Here is a 15,929-nt window from a genome sequence, read left to right on the forward strand (position 1 = left end):
GATATGTGGTGGGCTGGTGGTTCTTAGGCTGGCAGAGGTGGACTGTTGTCAATTGATCCAGCATCCACTAAAGGACTGCCTGCATCTCCTGCTGGAATCATATCTGTCAAGTCAAAGCTCAATTCCATTTGACTGCCTAATCTGACCATATAGCATCCAAACCTTTCACAGCCTTTGGTGCATCTTTTAAGATGAGTGTGTGGCTTCATGCATGAGTCACCTCTGACAGGTTGCTAATGCTCAAATGGCTGACAGTCCTTGCCAGGACTTCAGATGCTGCACAACTTTGTACAACAGATCACAATGCTTGCAGTGATCCTGTAGATGACCATATACACTAAAACAACCTTAAATCCTTTCTTTACATTATCTATCATTTTTTTCTGGAAATTTCCCAGAGACTGATTCAAACAGTCATTTGCAGACTTAAATTGAACTTGGGTATGCCAATATCGTCATTAATAAGTATAATGAGAATTTACACTCGTAACTGGAATAGCTCAAAGTGTAAACACGTCTTCTCCAAAGAGCTGTTGTTTGCATTCTATGTTTAGAATCCTTTGTGTCTGTGGATAGTGATAAGCATATATGATAGGTGCATTTGAACTCTCTGGACATCGTCAATGATTTCCTTCTGTGACGAATAGGAAGAAAAGTTTTATGAATGCTGGCGGTAGGAGGGATCACCTTCAAAACAGGTCAGAAGACAGGTGAATGGATTTCACCATGAGGATTAATGATGCAAGCATTAGCACGCGTACACATGCTTAAATTAAATTAATACATGCAAACACGATTGAACGATTGAGTAAGCTGTATTCCTAAAATGATTCAGCGACTACTCTTGAGAAGCTATACATGTTGTAGCTTTCCACTAGTACTCGCCAGCAGTTTCTCTGAGAGTTCCTAAACTTATGAAATATTCTCCAAAGATCAGGGAAAGTAGTATTGGGCAGAATTACAACTTTGTAAATAAAAAAATGAAATTATGAAGCTGGCAAAGTTTAAAAACATGGATTCAGCTTTAGAAGTTAACTATAGCAGTAGGAATCCCGAAGGGCCTACACGAGACAGTAGGTAGAGTTGGGCCTCTTGGCCACCACGGCCAGTAGCCTCACTCCCGGTCTACACCCCATCTGCGCCTCACGTCCTGTCTGGCTATCCACTGTCAGTTTTGATGCACTGCCACCCACAACCCGAGCTGCCTTGAATGACACCTCACTACATTCCACGCTATATGTTTCTGCCTCTCATCCCCACACCACATGACCTGTGGGAGGGTTTCAGATGTCAATGAGTAATGCCACAGAATTTCCTGCCACAGATTATCCTGCCCACTGGGACATCCAGTGAAAGGAAATGCTGCCTTTCAGCTGCAATGAGCCGATTTAATTTCACCTGGGACAAAGTCAGGTAAAGTAGGAAACTTGGTTTGCAAAGTTAAATCTTCACCCACAGGCATATAAAGGAGTACATTTTCACTTTTGCTTCAGGGTGGGTCCCAACATGATCAACAGTATTCCCACTAGGAAGCCTAGCACTGTGTGTTTTAAGATGGCACTAGGCTAGACTTCTCAGAATGTAATAAGGAAGCCTATACCCGGCAGCAAACCTTCATAGTAGCTTCCTGATGTAGAGCATGAACAATCTACTGTTAAGATGGTAGATAGCTTTGGTGTCTCTTCCACGTTCACATCCTAAAAAACTGACATGCATTCGACCTTGACCACCAAGACAGGCATCCGAAGGAATGAGGAACGAGGAACAACCTCATGACTGTCTGAGTCACCTAGAGTGTACTAAAGGGACTAATGTACGCATGCAGTTCCTTAAAAAACGCAACACTGAAGAGACAGACAACAAAATCCCAGCTTCAGTTGTTCATGACGTGCTTGATTACCTTAAATTACTTTCTATAAGTTGATCATCTTGAATTGCCTTCTATAAGTTCTCTTTGAGTTTTCACTGCAAAGGTGTGTTTACATTTCTCACAGAGCACATACAATTCTGAGCCCGTCCAAAGAGAGGCACCACACCTATGTACTCCCATGTTGCCTGAGCATTTTCAGCTATCCTGAAAATAATTTTATGTAGACTTAAGATCCGAAGGAGTGTGTACTGGAACCTCTTTTATTTTTATATCCAATTCTTTTCCTACTCATATCTTTAGCTTCCTTAGGTAAGATATCACCAGAGGATGTAACACAGGAGTTTGAGTGTCTCTAAGTGACAGGCTCCAGTAGACAACATTTGACAGCATGCATGGGGTCAGTGTCATCTTGTAGACGTTTCTAGACGCTAACGTGGCTTTGGACTTCTAGATGATTTGAATCTTCCCTCTTCTACAAATTCTTCAAGTTCAGCCAGTATTTTTCTGTTGACAGTCTCATGACTTCAGTGACAAGCAAGCTACTGGATGATTTCGGGGGACTGGCAGACGAGGTCACCTTAGCACTGCGGGGACTCTGTTCAAACAAGGCAGCACTTCATCAGAAACAGGGGCTACCTACAACCCCAAAGGAATGTTGCAGTGGTGATCCGCAGTTTGACTTTATAAAGGGAAATGCAATTAGGTGATGATTGAGATTTTCAAGCCTCTTTCCTTATCAGTGGTTAACCTCCGTACCTATGCCACGTGCACACCTTTCACATCAGAGTGGTCATTTGTATACTTCATAAGATACCCTTACCTTCCATCAAGAAAAAGGTCACAATTGCTGTTAGTAAAACACAGCTTTTGAGAACCTGTTAGAATTTGCTCTGTTTCAGTGAACCTAATTCCTGAGCCCAAGTCAATTGGGAGCTAGATATATCTGGTAGCTTCGCGCATATCTGAATTTTCAAAGAGGATGGCTCTATAATAAAGGACAGTTAACTCTAGTCAGAGACAACAAAAGAATGATTCTGACAGTTTATTCAAGAGATATCGGGTATCATATAGGGTTCTCTTTAGAGGCCTGATATACAAAAATCATGATGCAAATAGTCGGGTTCACACAACAACTGCTTTGTGACCCGACGTCAGTCTTCTACCAGAGCTGATATACAAATCAGTCGTAGTGTAAAATCACCATTTGCAAAGAAATGAAAAAAGATCGTTGTCAATAATATACAGGAAGCTGTATCACTGGTATGCAAATAGAGGGCGGGAGGCCTGCGAGGCGCAGCAGCCATCTATCAGACCATTACCCTAACACTATCTCTACTTTAATTCCAGCCCCTTTCCTTTAAAATGACCGAGTCTGGAAGCGAAAAATAAATTCTCTGAACAGCATGGAGGGGGAAGAGAGCAGCAATGTCCCTGACATTGATTCACAGAGTACACATTGTCAATAATGTGCAGGTTCGATGCTGTAAATCAGTACCACCTGCTCTGACAGTTCGATAGCCTGTCAACAGTTTGCAACCGTAGCTATGGTTGTGATACATTGATTTATTTTGTTTCGAATCACCAGAAGAGGGAGAGAGAGACCCGTTTCACGCTCGCTAGACCTTCTGAAGTGCATTTTGTGAATCAGAAAAACAACTCACAAGGTACCTTGTACAATGGGAGTTGATGATTAGCCTGTGACATTGGGATCACAGCACTTGTGACCACATAACAGTTGTGTACCTCATTCCTAGGTTCCACAGAATTAGGCAAGTTCAACAAGAGTCCTTGACAACCACTGATTTTTGTAAAGAAAAACCCAGGTAGGAGAAGCGTCCTCTTCTGAAGGTAGAAGCTGGAGAAATAGATTCCAAATCATTAGTTGTTTCGAGCAAAGTACCTTGCCTTATTAGTGGATTGATTACATCAAAGTGCATTTAAAGCACAGATTTGGAATATATTAGCTAAAATTAGTACACAGAAGGACCAGTGCATAAAACAACGTGCACTGACAGTCCAGGACAAAAACAACTTGTGCAATGGCAGTACAGTGCAAAAACACCTTGTGCAGTGGCAGTCCAGTGAACAAACAACTTGTGCAGTGGCAGTCCCGTGCAAAACAACTTCTGTATGGCATCCAGTGATAAAACAACGTTGACATAGAAAGATCTGACAGTCTAGTACTAAAACAACATTTACACAGAAAGTAACGTGCATAAAACAATATTTTACTGACAGTCCAGTGGAAAAACAACTTGTGTCTGATAGTCTAGTACTAAAGCAACATTTACACAGGAATATCAGTGTAAAAACATTTGCACGGACAGTCCACTACAAAAACAACGCTCAAACATGAAAACAAGTGTAAAAACATCTGCACTTGCAGTTCACTGCAAAAACAACTTTAGTACTGACAGCCCAGTGCTAAAGCAACATTTGCACTGACAGTTCAGTACTAAAACGACATTTATACAGAAACACCAGTGTAAAAAAATGTTTTTCCACTGAAGAACCAGTCCAAAAACAACGTTTAGACAGAAAGAGCAGTGTAAAAACAACATCGTCACTGACAATCCAGTGCAAAAGCAACATTTTCATTTACTGTACATTGCAGAAACAAACACCTGCAGTGGTCCAAGCTTGGGCAGCACTTACTCTGACCGACTGGCACAAACAACAGTTCCTCTTACCAACTTCTATAAAAACAACAACATTGAGCCAGCATTTTTTTTACAATGTTTTAGCAGCAGTTGGCTTGTGTAAAAGTGCCATGAATCAGTGAAAATGTTGCTTTATCTGACCCCGGTGTTCAGTCTTTTCAGGAACAGCCTCAGGAACTATATTTCGTTTGGGGCAGAGTCAAAGCTGGCAATGTGTTTGCCCAGGAGGCCCAGTGATGCATTGGCATGGGTGATGTGTGAACTCACACTGCCCGGACCAGCTAATGGCTCCTGCAAGCGAGAATTAGGCTGTGCTGAGTGATTGTAAAAGAAGTGGCACGTGGCAGGCGAATGTGTACTCTGTGGGTGCCATTTATCCGAAGAGAAGCCAAAGTGTCACAAATTATGGGAAGCTGGCCTTGGCAAGCAGGATGGGGCTAAGCTCACACCAAAAGTCACTGGATATCCTTGGTATAGTAACATTTTCATTTTCCGTGATTCTTTTAAATAATGAACCGGGTTTCATGGAATCTGAACACTTTGCTTCTCAGCCACTGGTTTTAAACAATAGGCAAGGTTTTCACAGAATGCAAGCAAGTGAAAGGCTGCCATGGGCCAGAAACAGTGCTTGACTCAGAAAAATATGGTGCAATAGTTACTGAAAGGGACGTGGTGAGCAGTGGGTACTTGTGATGTGTAGAAGGGGTGCGTTGAGCACACATGGACACTCTCCCTTTCACACACATACTCATATCTAGCACATACGCATGCATACACCCATTAAAAACATACATGCATAAACACACAAACATTCATAAAAACACGCTCGCATCCAACATTACAAAACAAAACTTACCAGGCCATTTATTGAGAGGTAGGAGGGAATCCTCCGTGGTTCCTAGAGCATTAGGACTATCGCCTCCTCTCATTGGCTGACCGTCAGCCAAAGAGAGGAGGCAGCAGTCCCTTAATTGTCAAAAAGTGAGATGGGTGTCAGTGAGAGTTGCTGACCCTTCCCCACTCTGTGATGAGCGTCACTGATGGGCACTTGGCCCATGGCACTTCAGGGCTTAAAACTGAAATGCCCAGGTCTGAGTCTATCAGTGACCTGCCCCCTTGTCATGATGAGAAGGCTCACAGAATACTTTTCCGAGCTGAGTAGGTCACGCACACCAGGCTGAGAAATCTTCAGCCTGGCAAATTTTGGCTCAAGAAGCCAGGGGCCTGCGCATTTAGCACAAGTACAGCACCTGCATGCCCGACACGAACATAACTAATGTCTATCAGGCTGGCCTTTGCTCAGCATGGCAGTCGCTGCTCATGCCTCACAAAAAGGAGGCGAGGCGAGGACCCTCTGTCCTAAACAACAGGCAGCTGCTGGTGGTGAGTTGTTGTCTTTGTGGTTCTGAAATTCTGGTCCCTGCTGTAATATGGTACTGAGGCCCAACCCTCGTGTCACAAAATATCATCGTACCATGACGAATTTGGTGTCGGCAGACCGGTAATGAGTAGGACATTATCCCTATGCATTTGCGTCGTGATTGAGTGATGCTAACACCCTTAAATCGTGGTTTCCGTTCCGAACCCTCGGACTCCATTTTGTGAACGGCATCCATCTTATGGCTTGCCCTCATATAGTCAATTGATTGAGGCCGAGCTTGATCTGAAAGGCACGTCCACCTTAGCTGACTTCCCCATGACCTGGCCGAGCTGACTCCACTGCCTCCAGCCAAACCTGTTCGGGCAGTTCCTCGCCCAGTGGCCGAGTAAGATAGCATCAAGGCACAACATGCCATAAAACCATTCACTACATACAGACCCTGTTTTCTACACACATGCACCTGTCCATGCTTCTTGTTTATGGCCAGTTTTACGATGAGGAGGTGCCCGATTTTATTGGGGTTTCATCGATATCTGATAGTAGTTCTGGGCCGGGCTGGGCCATCTATCACCAACTGGACATCTAAAATATGGGTTGGCCGACATGACTTTGCTTTTTGCTTTATTGTGTAAATATGTATATGACCGTATTGTAAACTGAAGAATTCTTGCCTGCAGCTGTTATTTTTGTATAAAAGAAGAAGGCTGGTTCTGTAAAAACGAACAGTCTCCTGAAAACTTACATCCCGTGCTGTTGTACTTCTAGGACACTCGTTACTTGGTTGCAGCCAATAAAACTCGATCTCTGACTTCACCTAGAAGACTCTGTGTTTCTGTGGTCCGGAACAGGGAGAACTCAGAGGTCCTCAGGTGTTATCCCCTGGCACCACCGGGTTCCTAAAAACCCGTCACCTCATCCTGTTTTAGGTTTGAGGCATGAGGATGGATCCTCTTACTAGCATGGAAAAACAGAACAACTGTGCATTTATATCCTTCTTTTTCACTGAGTATCCCTGCATGGGATAAAAAAAAACCAGAGAACATTTCTAACCTTTGATCTGACTCTATTACTACATAGAATAAAAACATGTGTGTAGGTGTTTCTAGCCTTTTATCTCACTGTATTACGGTATGGAATAAAGAACATAGGCAGGGATTTGTATACTGGCATCTCACTGTGTTATTCACTGCACACAACACAGAACACGGCCAGGTCTGTCTGTCCTCTATTCTCACTGTATCACTGCTCAGATTAAAGAGCATATCACTGCGTCATTCACTGCACACTATACAGAACATGGCCAGGTCTGTCTGTCCTTTATTCTCACTGGATCAATGCTCAGAATGAAAAGCATCTACAGGCCTGTTCATCCTTTGATCTCACTGTATCATTGCTCAGAATAAAAAGCTGCTCGCTGTGTCATTCACTGCACCCTGTACAGCACCTCCAGGCATGCCTGTCCCTCGATCTCGCTACATGACTTCATGAAAGAGGCCCACGCCAAGCCAAGTCTCTCCATCTGCCAGATATCACTCTATCAGTGATTAATGGGTGAGGCTCCGGCACCAGGCATGAGGCACCCGATGAGTACAATGCCACTGCCCGGCCCAGGGCATAGTATCTCCATCGGTACGCCGTTGCCCACAGCCCCCAAACCAAAATAACACACAGACACCAGTTATTGGAATGAAGCAGCTGCAGGTTTATTTGTTGTACAAATACAAGGTGGGTTATCTTACAGGCGACCCCATCCACCCTGCAACCCCTTGTTGCAGAGTACCTGAAGCTGAGCCAAAGAAACACCAGCGGCCATAGCCCGGTGTGGTACCTGGGAGGATAAACTCCTCCCACCGGTGGACCTATCGTCCACCCACTCTGCCCTCTGAACAAGGGAGAGTGAACTCACACCTTCCCCAGCCGGGCGGAGCACTATATGGCAAGCCCCCGGTTGCTCAGGCTTACAACCGCCCTAAGGACTTACGCCGTCGTACCCCAAGTTCCCAAGAAGGACCTCTTGGAGTATGTATGACTCTGCATGGTGCGCTTTGCACTGGAGGCTTCAGGTCCTGTTCCTGCGCCTGTCTTGTATAGGGATCGCCCTGTAACTCCTCCACAGCCCTGGGCGTGGAGACCGCTGCACCCAGGGCCCCCCCCCCCCACTTAGCTCCCTAGTTCTCATCTATTTGTACCCCCCGCCTATAGCTTTGGCAAAGCCTTTCACATGCAGCAGGCCGTGCCTTATGAGGCCCAATACCGCATCTCCGTGAATTTATGCCTGGCTGCGGTTAAGCGCTTACGGGCAACTACCCACGCCTCCTGGGATCTCGCTCCATGCCACAATGGTCTAGGAGTTATCTCTGACCACCAGAGGCCAACAATCCCCGCTCACTGTGCTTGCAGGGCCAGATGTATTTGGTTACCTATTGTTACTCGCTTGGTGTTGGGTACATGCACGGAGTTCTAAAATTATTTTAGCATGTATGGGTGTTGTAATTGAGCGGACTCTGGTGAGTGGGATGAATGCCAACTGGGAGACAGCACTTGTCAATCTTGCTGATGCTCCTCCGAGTGGGCAAGTTTCTTTGTGACTAGTAGCGAAAACCCTCTTACTGGCATCTTATTTTTGAGCTGTACTTGCTTTCTACACTGCCCCTTTCAGTACATTGTTAGTTTATTAATTCTTTACTTGCAGCAAATTCCAATTAACTGATTCCCGCCAGATCTGTGTGACCAAAAACCAGAACTGTGAGACAAGCAAATCGACCTCTGGCCCTATCAATATAAAGAGGTTCAGCTTTCAATGGAGGTGCCTAAATCACTTTATGTTAGGGAGAGCCGGCCGAGACACTTATTCGTCAAGATAAACGGCCCGGGGACCAAAGGCATGAACTGTGCGAATGAAGAGGCACGCCCTATTCATAAGGCACCATAGGCAGTGAACTAAAGACGAGAACATTCTTTTACCTCTTCATATGCTCCTCCTGTGCAAAATCAAATCTGTGCTGACATAAATTGACATTGTGCTGTCTTTAAATATAAAAGACTTTGAGATGCGACGCATGGTTGTTGTTGTAGCCTCCCTCTACTAATTGAGTTTTTTCATGGAACGAATGAAGATTTCCTAATCTTTGTAACTAAGAAGCCCCTAACCAAGGACAACCATCAGTCCTAGACGACTTTGTAACGGTGTTACAATTCGCGTCACCTGGATACATTCTGGGGACCTCTGAATCCCATGGAAAATTAAATTGTTACTTGGCTCCTGTTCATGCCACTTTACCTATGTTATATTTTATGTATATTGCCTTACTAATAATCTTTAAATAAGTCCTTAAAACTGTAGCAAGTTTCTAACCTTCATACTAATATTGTTACCGTATAAACTAATTGTCAGCACTTCTAAAATTGTTGAGACCGGATCACCCGAGGGCACCAGAATCTGTATAGAGGCTACATTCCTCCTGGTACGACCTTTGGTGCGCTCTGAATACGATTATGTGAGACAGATATGCACACTGACCCCGTTGCAAAGTTGTGCATATAAATTTATATCTGTAACCCACCTTGATTTAATTTAAGTGTCCTACATCTTCTTTTACCCACTTCTAAGTTCCCGTTGACATTGCATTGGAGCCTGCATGTGCCTGAAGACACTGAACGCGCCTACTGTAGGCCTCCTACTGCTTAACTATTGTTAGATCAGTGTAGCCCCAGCCATTCCCTAGGCCCTAGGCCTTCCCTTTCTTCGTGACTTGGTACTTACACCACTTTCTTAATATATGGTTTGCTTGGCCCCCAGGGCCTAACCGTAAATTGTGCAACATACGTATAATAACTAAGTGTCTTGTTATGTGCTTGCACCTCCGACCTCATAAAGAGTTCAGATGGGTGAAATGCATCTATATTTTATTTTATATATATCCTGTGTGGCGTCCTTTCATTTGGTATTCAGAGGATTACATATGGTCAAACAGCTGGCTTTATACGCCTTCTACAATTCTAGAATCTTGGAGGCTTTTGGTGCGGTCTGCGCTATCTAGGAAAGTGTGACCTCAATCTGGGCTCCGCATGAACGAGCAGAGAAATTAATGTTTAAGATGGGGGAAGGGAGGATATGTCTCTTGAGCCCTTACCATGTGCGAGTACACACGCGTACTAAAACAGCGGGAAAGTCCATCAGTCTTGAAGTCTACCTGATCCATCTGAAAACTTTCACCTTCTAAAAATATTTGATTATTTACTTCACGGTATGTCTACGGGATTTTTTAAAACCTCCTGAAGATCTCTGAAAAGCTGTTAAATATGCCCTAACTTTTTACATTGTCAATAGCTCAAATCTCCCTGCCCATAATAGTCACCGGAAGTACCACACCGGTATAAAATCGTTGATCGGCATGGCAATTTGGAACCGCACATTATTGTTTATGCATGTATAATCCTCTCTTCCGCTAAAGATTATTTTTAATACCTTAAAATTCAGTATTTTAAATACTAAACTTTTGACGGACTAATACTATACGCAGCAATATCGCTAGGCGATGCAAGTCTGCCATCCTGTGGTTAGTTGTAGACATGGCTTTGATTTTCATTTTGTAGAATGTTTGTATTTGATGCCAACTATTTCCAGTTTCTCCCCTTATATGCACATATTAAGTTTCCGCAATTCAAGTTTTTTATCTCCTATATTGTGTTGTAATTTCAGGTACTAAGGGACTGCTATATATAAAAGTACATGTACTTAATAACAACTTAAAAAGTAGGCTCTTGGATAACAAGATAATTCAGAAGTACTAGGTATGTCATTATGCTCCACAACCTTCGTGTCAGCTAAGCATTTGAACTACAGGTGCTTATTTCGGGATAGGTGTTACTTGCAACTTATTTCCCCAACCTCAGAGAGGCCAATAACTTGTCGCAGAAACCGGTCTACATTTACTTGTGTTCCTGTCCAGAGAGAATGTTACCTCTCACTTCGAGCAGGACTGTTCCTACAGGAGCAGGACTAACACTGATATGAATAGTGCTAGGGCATGTCTGAAGTGGGACAGCATGTAAAATTATGGACTGGAATAAGGTCCAATTAATTAACACTACTGGGGTCAAATAAATCATTTCCGTTTCCACCTATCCAATGTTTTATTCAGAAACAACCTCATTAAAGTGCAGAAAATCAAAAAAGTCAATGATAGAATCTCGAGGATGGGTGAGAGTGAATGGAATGCATATTCTTCGAATGGCTGAGAGGTCAAGGCGCTAAAATACAGTCAGTGCCTAGAGTGTGCAAGGGGGGGGGGGGGGGGGAATGTGGCCCTTTCCTGCATCTCTGGGACACTGTTATATTACATAAGGGCCCACGGGTGCATGTGCCACACCATCTGTAATACTGCTAGCACTAATACACATACAGAGCACCTCTATCTTAGAGTGTTTCACCAATTGCAAGGTGGTGCACAGTTAGTATGCTCCTTGAAAGATTCCTGTCTGGAGAGGGTAAAATGAGTTGCCCCCCCCCCCACTCCAGGCCCCCAACGGCAGGCATGTCCCGTCAGTCACTGAACCTGCCTGCAGGGGGCTCTCTGTTCCCTCACTGGAGTGCAGGTGTGTGCCATCTGCACAGTGAAAGACAGGTTGGCTGCTTCAAGCTGTCACTCTGTCATCTACTAATGCTCTGCCTGGGCATGCCTTGATGGAAATACAGTGCACTGCCCTGGTCTTGCACAGCGTGCTAAAGGTGCACCGCTGAACAGACTGGTATTTGACACCTATTGGTATCTGTGCGCTTTATAGGTGGTTTCAATATAATATACCATAACATAACTGTGGCAGTGCACCCTTACCATATACCACTAAATAGGATATCCCATGATCATTTAAAGGCCATTTCGGGCTAAGCTCACGATTTAAATCTTTTAGAACAGCTGAGTTAAGATTAAAATTAGTTAGTCTTTTACCAATCTATGCTATGTGGTACCCTGAGCAGACCACCGGAAAGAGGGCGGGTAAATCTTTGTTTACATGCACAGGAGAGGTAAGGAAGAAGATCCGAGATAGGCTTGATCAGTCTTGTTTTTGAAGTCCAGCAGCCAGCCAATCTTTCAGCTCATCATTTAGTCATTCATCCTTTGTCAGTCTGGATGGGGTGTCAGCTATCATTCCAGTTGGACTTGCATGACAGGAGATCATCCTTATTTGCGAGCCTTTGGGAGCATGGATGGGGGAGCTAAAACCCAGCTCAAAGTTAGCCTAATTGAGCCCGGTGGTTCTAGTTGACATATGTGCCTCTAGCATAGCAGATATGCTCTGCTCATGTCAGCAACTTTGACTACTGTTCCACCTGTCAGCACAAACCCTTAAGAAACACCACACACACCAGAAAATAATAATGAATGTTAACCCCCAAGATGGTTGTCTGGTAGAAAACTACGTAAAGAAGACTGGTTTATAATGAGGTTAGCAATTGAAAGAGTAAACTGGAAGTCTCTTCTACGTCAGTGAAGAATTGAAAGTATTATGGCCGACTGTTAAAAGAATATCTTCTAAACAGAATACATTTCGAAACTGGCACTACAACCATTAAGGCCCAGGTGTCATTTGCGTTCATTCACTCTACATGAGCTGAATGGAAGGACAACTTGGAGCCAGTCAAGTCGAATGCACCTAAATACTTCAGGGCTTATGTAATTAAATAGTAAACCCAAAAAGGGTGCTGGTAAATGGGGCAGCCTGCCCGGGTGCATGCGATACCCGCATGGCGATTCAGGCAGCACGCCCGTCCAGCAGGAAGAGGCCGGATAGCATGTCCACCCCCAGGCGTCACGGCGAATTGTGTTTACCCCTGTTTCTTTGCTTGCTGCCCCCGATGCCATTCTGGGATGCTTTGCCGATAGCCTAAAACGTCTATTTATCCAACGTCAAGGTCCTGTATAAATACATCCTACCCGACAATTTTTTATTGTATAAAGTAATTACCGGCCGCCCGACATGCTAAAGTAGTTCCTGTTTGCATTTGTGACAAATGTATAGTAAGATCCAAGCTATTGCAGAATTGGCGTGGGCCAGGACCACATAGCTCATACTACACAAGCCAACATGTCAGTTTGCAAAATCTGATATGTAATTGATGGTAATGCCACGTCACTGTGTACTGAACAACCCTATTTGATCTCCGTTTACTCGCTCAATCCGCCTGCTGGTTTGTCTTCTACAGTGCGAGCCTCAATGTACCATTGTACCAGATCTGGGCGGAAAATACCCGCTATCCCAGCTACCAGTGAAAAGGAGGGGGGGAAGTGTTATCACGCCCGCATGAATGCATTACCCGATCCCGGCTGCCGATTCAACTGAGACCGATGCGAGTTGCTAAGGATGCACTAAGTGTGTATATGCCGGGGTTTGAACCCCGGGCCTATTGCATGGAAGCCTTTGCTAAACCACTGAGCTGCGTTTCCCCCGGGAAACCCTTCGTATTCCCGCACCACACTTGCTCAACCACTGAGCTCCGGTCCCCAGCCTGGCCATAGAGGGAGAGCCTATTGTGTTTGGCTCAATTGTGTAATTTCACAGAAAACAAATGCAACTTCCGTATCCTTTCCACTTCCATTTCGTATCAGTTTATCCTAACTCCTTATTCAAAATCGAAGTTCACATCACCATGAGGTCATCTGAGGAACGTCTAATCTACTGTAGACAAAATATGAGTTCATTTTAATCTGTGATGAGATTCCATCTTGTTTATAGGCGGGATGTGCGAGTATAGTTACGTACAATTTCTATAGCTAGTAAACTCCTGTGTGGATTCTTACTCTGACGGGCCTCACATTACAAATAATTGTTTTGAGGGGCTCGTTACAAGACGTCTCCCTCGTCAACATGAATGGCAACACCAGCCGGATTCCCGTGTGGTTAACCTCTCTGGAATATATATCTTCCATTGCTATTGAGTCTGCGAAAATCAGCAGAGCTGAGATTTTATTTACGCAGTGCACAAACATTTGAGCACAAATTTACCAACTGGAGTTGGCTGGGCGCGAATCACCAACTCATCGGTTGATAGCCGACGCATTGCAGGTAGCGCCACATAGGCTGATATTAAGCCGACTGAAAATTATTACACCTTAAATTCTCGTGTGAATTAACGAGGGCCTGCAAATGCCCTCTCTGCCCGAGAAAATCAGTGTTTTTGGTCAAAAGCTAATTACTGTCTCCGTGATGTACAACATACATTATTATACTGCAAATCCTGTTCTTATCATGAGTCCTCTTTGTTGCGGAGCCTAAATGATCGTCGCCAGGCTAACACCAGCTCGCCGAAAATCATCGCCCCCTCGTGACCTGCTTGCTCCGCGAAGGGTGCAACGGCCTGAAATATTCCAAGATGGGGGAGGAGGCCTAACCCCCAGTGACAGTCGCTGCAAGGACAGCGCGGGGTAGGCGCAAGGAGTCCCTATCTTTAAATGCGCGGCAGCGGCCTTCAAAGACACCTCTGCTAGACTCTTACAAGGGACCGAACATTACGTGTTCCCGACGCTGGCCCCGCAAGTGGTACACCAAGCTGTGCATCGTGCTATTGCCCACCTCCAGCTTGCTGCCCAAGCACCCCTTTCCCAAACCACACACGACACAACACGGACCTGAAGTCTCCCCGTGGTCGCTGCCACGGAGCCCTATGCAACTTGGATTTTTATCCAAGGACGGGCCCGGGGGGAGACATGAAATGCCTGCTTACCTCATCGACGTCCCGGATACACGAACAACCACACGGTCTATGATCCGGGAGGGGAGGGGGCTGGGCAGCCTACGGGTGGACCGCAACGGGGAGCAAGGGGCGACCTAACTAACGAGAGATGAAAATTGGGTCTAGGGTCCGGGCGGGGAGGCTGCCTAACGGCCGGACTGCTGGGGGAGCGGCCAGGATGCGACCTATCTATGGAGGGGGGCAGCAGCAAAGAGGGCGTGCGATAGGAGGGGCCAACCATATAAGCCTTCCCTAGGGCCCACACCTTATCCCGCTCCCTATAGCTTGCGCCGCACCACCCCCCTCCCACCCCGAGGATGGGCTGCCCGGCTGCCTACGGCCATACTAAGGGGCCTGCCCTCCTATGGGGTCCCCTGCAGGGACCTCGGGCATCCTGTAGGAGAAGGCTGGAAGGAGGGCAGGGGCCGGTGCTCTGCCGAGCACCCGCCTACGCAGCTCGTTTACTTAACCTTAACCCAGGCCGGACTTCATGTGGAGCTGGAGCAACCACGCCGACGCTGGTGACTGTCACGTGATGCCATCATGCCACTCACAAGTCCACGTACGCCACGGCCCACCCAAAAAAACTGCTTTGATGTAATGTAATGGCTTATGGCTGTTACTTACCGATACTGCCCTGGTGGTGGTGGGCGGGCGGCCAGCCACTGGCCTGCCTGCCTTCAATCAGTTATATTAGATAGGCGGTCTAGGCCAAGCTGCAGTGCCTGCAGTATAACGGCATCTGGCTGTAACTTCATCTCGGTGATGCCTCAACCGCTGATGACTCGTGCTCATGGTGGGGAGGGGTGCGTGCGTGCCGCGCGTGGCATTAAAATAAATAATCTATGCATGCTGCCTGCCGCACAGCCCTACCCTTTACCCCACCAAATCAAATCCAGCCCCCTGCCCAATCAGGGCTTAAATCAATTTAAAAATGTGCATCGCATCTGCATCGTGACCGTCATTCACACTCTCATCTGCATATTGGATTCACGTTCATTCATGCCGTAAATAAATTGAGTTGGACGGTCTGGACACTGGACCAGTATGTGACGCGCTGAGTCAGAAGTGAGGTAATTACATTTTATTTACTGTGTAGTCTGAGGCTATGCGCGCAGCACGTGTATGTATGCCACATACATTCACATTGCCATATAACGTGCAGTCAGAGTTGCAGACGCCTGGTGTTACAGTAGACCCAGCCCTCATAAATAAGTGCCGGTGCTGAGCACCGGAAAGCACCGGCACAAATTAAGCACTGGTGGAGGATTTTAAATTAGAAGA

At 45.6% G+C, this 15,929-nt stretch overlaps 1 protein-coding gene across 2 annotated transcripts in view; it reads left to right on the forward strand.

Annotated features, from left to right (window-relative positions):
- Positions 1–15,929, forward strand: part of TRIM66 (tripartite motif containing 66) — an 862,818-nt gene that overhangs the window by 556,267 nt on the left and 290,622 nt on the right. The gene's annotated exons all lie outside the window — the stretch shown is intronic.

Source organism: Lissotriton vulgaris, chromosome 2_1, assembly GCF_964263255.1.
Source record: "Lissotriton vulgaris chromosome 2_1, aLisVul1.2, whole genome shotgun sequence".
Classification (NCBI taxonomy): Eukaryota; Metazoa; Chordata; class Amphibia; order Caudata; family Salamandridae; genus Lissotriton; species Lissotriton vulgaris.